The sequence below is a fragment of the Zonotrichia albicollis genome, chromosome 1 (assembly GCF_047830755.1).
Source record: "Zonotrichia albicollis isolate bZonAlb1 chromosome 1, bZonAlb1.hap1, whole genome shotgun sequence".
NCBI lineage: Eukaryota > Metazoa > Chordata > Aves > Passeriformes > Passerellidae > Zonotrichia > Zonotrichia albicollis.
Window position 1 is genome coordinate 72,022,172 of NC_133819.1, and position 4,586 is coordinate 72,026,757.

Consider the following 4,586-nt stretch of genomic DNA (forward strand, 5'->3'; position numbering starts at 1 on the left):
GACAAAGTTCTGACTCAAACAGCGCTTTGAGCACTTTTGTTTCCAGAGCGCTCCTCCCAAAGCAGCTGCAGCAGCCCTGGGGAAGCAGGCGGGTGCCTGGGCTATATCTGTGCATGTCACCTGCTATTGCAGCACATGATCAGGCACCAACACCTCCTCTGCTCCCAGCAGGCAGCCCCTCCTCGCCCTGAGCCCGGGCTGCCCACAGGCACCACCTGCGGGTGTGCACACAGCCTGGGCGGCGGTCCTGCAGCAGCCCCTGGGCCATCAGCCCTGCCCGTGCTCACTGGCGGCTGTCAGAGCACTGGGACAAACAAGCACCTCCTGCGAGATACACAGAGAGCAGCAGCACAGGAAATTTCCTTCCAGGGAGACCCACAGGATTAGGCTGACATTTTTCCAGCAGAGAGGGCACCTGGAGCGGGTGCTGTGGCCTGAGCACTGCTCTGGGAGCTGTGTGGCCCTGCAAGACAAAGACAATTCTGTGACCTCTGCCAGCACGACCACCAGCACACGAGTTGTTGCACAGCTACAGCGGGGCCGGATTTTTGTCTGGAAAAGCGCAGCCAGGCAGACAACTGGGTGTGATACACATTTCAGACACCCTGCATTTGTCACCCCCATATACTGGCCATCATTTCACTCCTCTTTCCCAAGTATCCCCGATAGATAATGGACAGGGTGTATGGGATAATGGACAGGGACAGTATGTTAGATCCTTTTCTGATGGAATAAGCAGCTCTTGAGTTCCTATTAACTATTCTTCTTCAAGAGATAAGGGATCGTGAAAACTGGTTGACAGGAACCACCTATTTGCACTGCCATTATTCTAAAATCTTGAGTTTCCCAGGAATCCCAGAATTCATGGCTCTTATGTCATGTAACCATTAATGCTAATTTCCTAAGAGGGCTGTCAGATGCCACATCTATGCTTTCTAAAAGAAAAACGAAAAAAAAAATTGGGGGAGGCTAGAAAAGAAAGCAAGTTATTTTGGAAAGAGAAAAAAGTTATTTTGCTTGACCATTGAAATTACTCTCTCACTGCTATTTCTTTTTCTAAATGCAGTAGGAGAGTTTGGATGGAAATCTCACCAAGGCATCTCCAGCTTTTTCACAGTGTAGCCTATGGGATCCTAATCTTCCCCTGCCCTTCCCAGTAGGCAGAAAACACAACCAGAAAATTCAGTAGATGAATAGTCAGGCACAAGTGATTCCAGAGGCTGGAGGCTGCAGCCATGCTACCTGCTCTTCCAAAACTTCATCCCTTCTCCCGAAGGCCTCTGTAAGCATAACATGTTTCTGTTACATGTTGATGTGTTTTGGGAGCAGATATCTTTTAAGAGCAAAAGGATATTTCTAATATCAGCCATTTGTCCTGCAGCATTATAATTTCAAAAACTTGTTTCCACATTTGAATGATAACTTTGATTCTACAGTTGCCACACTTTGGTTCCTATTGAATATCTTGTCCCACAAAATTGTCACTGCAAAACTCTGTTGAAAGACTTAACAAATCTGAGGAAGCAGAAAACCACAGCTGCAACAGCTCTTATACTTTGCTTCAATCTACTTGTATTGTATTCTCTGTCCTTCTCTAAACACATCGCTGTTGTATTGAAGCTTCTTCTGCAGATTAATTAGCAAAGTAATGAGTATGTTTTATCCATTCTTCCTCCCTCCCCATCCTCAGGGTATATACAGACATTGGCCGGCTCACTCTTGAAAATTATACACTTTGTGCTGTTATTTATGAAGGTCAGATTAATTAAGTATTGCTTTGTGTATAACTGCAGTTTGGAGTGGTGTTATGATGTTTATGTTAGCATTCAATTTCCAGCTCCACAGTCATTGAGAAAACAGTTCTATGGTAAACAATTCCCTTGTGCCAGGAATGCATTTCCTCTGTGAATGAGGTCATGTGAGATGGATACAAACCAGGTAACTCGGGGAGGGCAGACATCAGTTTCCATTGGCATTATTTAAAATAATCAAAAAGTTTGCTGGGGAATTCATTGGTAACTTGTATGGAGTTCATAAGGTCTTCCCCTTTGAATGCCTTTCTCACGCAGCAGTCAACACCACTTTACAATGCAGAGAGGAAAACAAGAGCAAACATTATCACAGCTGCACTGTCACTCCCAAGGTTGCTAAAATGGCCTCTTAGCCAGAAGAAAAAAGCAGTATGTTATTTTCCAAGAAATCTACTACAAGAGAAATCCCCATTAATAAGTTGTGAACATTTAACTGTGACTGACCAGGGCAATATCACAAATTCAAGCATTCTAAAGGTTCCCTTACCAATGTTTAACCTTCATTTTACTGCGAGCTTAGCACAGATGATTTTTGCACTCATGTCCTCCCCTCACCTTGATCTCGAGAGTTATATGGTGAAGTACAGATTTACTTCTGTCTGCTTTGCTCTATCTCTGTACTGCTGGCATTTGAGCTTTGAAAGCCTCAATGTCTCTTGTGGTGGAAGTCTAGAAACAGTCTATAGTTATTATCTGACTAATCTCCTCTTTTGTGTCAATTCGATGTTGTCGGAAAGACAGCACATATGGACTGACCCATATGTAAAAGAGGAAATGAACTTATTTGGTTGCTGCTTTTTCCCGTCCACAGCCTATTTGGACTCCTGCTAACAACATAACTGACATGCTTTTCTTAGATGGATCACTAATCAGCTGCCATGGATGTCACCCTAGCAGCTAGCATTTTTTTTATTATGCACAGTATCTTCCTCTCACTTCCTTGTGCCTCCACCTCTGAAGCACTGCATCCAAAATGCCACCAAAGACATATTCCAGATCAATCCCATTCCAAGACTAATCCTTGGTTTTCTCATCCTTTTAGTGCATCAAATTCAGGTCCTTTGTTCTCACCCTAAAAACTGCATAATCCCTGCCCACAACTCTGTTTCCATTTCCACCTACTCACTCCTTCTAATCTCCTCCCCTACAATATTACTTTCAACGCCCTTCTGCACACCCTCTTGCCTAGGGGATTTTAGGTTTTCCTTTGTTTTATTTTGGTTTTGGGTTTTTTTTTGGGGGGAGGGGGAACTATTTTGTACAAGCTAATAACTGCATATTAACTAGTAAGAAAAAGTAATCTGAGTTTTTAAGTTACAAATAATTATAACTTAAATGAAAATATCCGAAATAAATATCTAAACATCTAAGTCAAACATACGGAATTATTTTATTCAGACTGCTCTGTGTTTTTTGTTTGTTTGTTTGAATATTTGTTCCAATATTCTGCCTCAAAGCTGAAAACTGTGCTTTTATCTTCTTTTAATGTGAGTAACATGAAAAACCTGTAGTTTCACTCAGCAGGGAACACCATGCTGAAAAAAATTTTGGATTTAGAAGAAGAGAGCAGCATGAGCTTCAAGTGCAGCCAGCAGAAGAACCCAGGGGAGCTCAACCACTGTGCAAACCAAGTCCCACAGAACCTGCGTCTGTTTTTACTGGAGCAATGATGTAAAAGAGGCTTTAAAACACGCCGTGAGTGTTAAAGTCAGTCAATCATCTTGCATAAAGGGTTTATGTTTTCTACCTCTCTGACACACGATATTTCCCGCAGAAGGAAGAGTTCTCTGCCCTCATCCCATTCCAAGTGCACGTTGCAGGAACGTTCCGACACAACTCCTCAATTTTCATCATGTCAATTGGTAACCTCAGGCAATGCATTAACAAGTTGGTGTACGAACAGGTGCTTCATTCTCTGTATGAGAAGTCTGTGTAAAGACCTCGGAGCAACCTCCCAGTATCTGAAGGGAACCCGCGGGGAAGACAGAAAGGGATTCTTCACAAGAGCTGTAGTGACAGGACAAAGGGGAAGGGGTACAAACTGAAAGAGGGGAAATTTAGGTTGGATATAAAGAAGTGCGTTACTGCGGGAGTGCTGAGGCACCGGAACAGGTTGCCCAGAGCAGCTGCGGATGGCTCATGACCGGCAGCATTCAGGCTGGACGGGGCTTCGAGCGACCCGTTTTAGCGGAAGGTGTTCCTGCCCACGGCAGGAGGCTCTGTCGAGGTGATGTTTAGGGTCCCTTGGAACCCAAACCATTCTACAATTCTATGGTTAACCAAAGTCAGGGGCTTTATCCCCTTTCCGTCCCCAGGCCGGCAGTTCCCTCCTCACGGACAGGGCATTCAGGGCGAGCTCCGAGCCCACGCCTCCGCGGCGAGCCGGCGCGCACCGCCCATCTCGGGGCGGGCGGCAGCGGCGAGCCCACGGGCCAGGCCGGGCCCGCCCTCACGCTGCCCTGCCGCTGGTACCGCCGCCGAGGCCGGGCTCTCCTGACCGGGGCCGCTCCTCGGTGCCCCCGGGAGAGGCCGCCACGGGCAGGGACCCGGGGGGCGGCCGCGCAGCGCCGCCACTGTCCCGTAGGGGGCGCTCCGCCGCGCCGGGAGCGGCTCCCGCTTCCCGCCGCCCTTTGCCTCCGTCCCTGACCCCGGCAGCGCCGCGGGCCCCAATCCTCGGGCCCGGCCCCGCCGCGCCGCCAACCCGCGCGCGCCCGCCCCCCGCCCGCCGGCCAATGGCGGCGCGGGCCCGCGCCCCGCCCCGGCAGCCAATGGAGC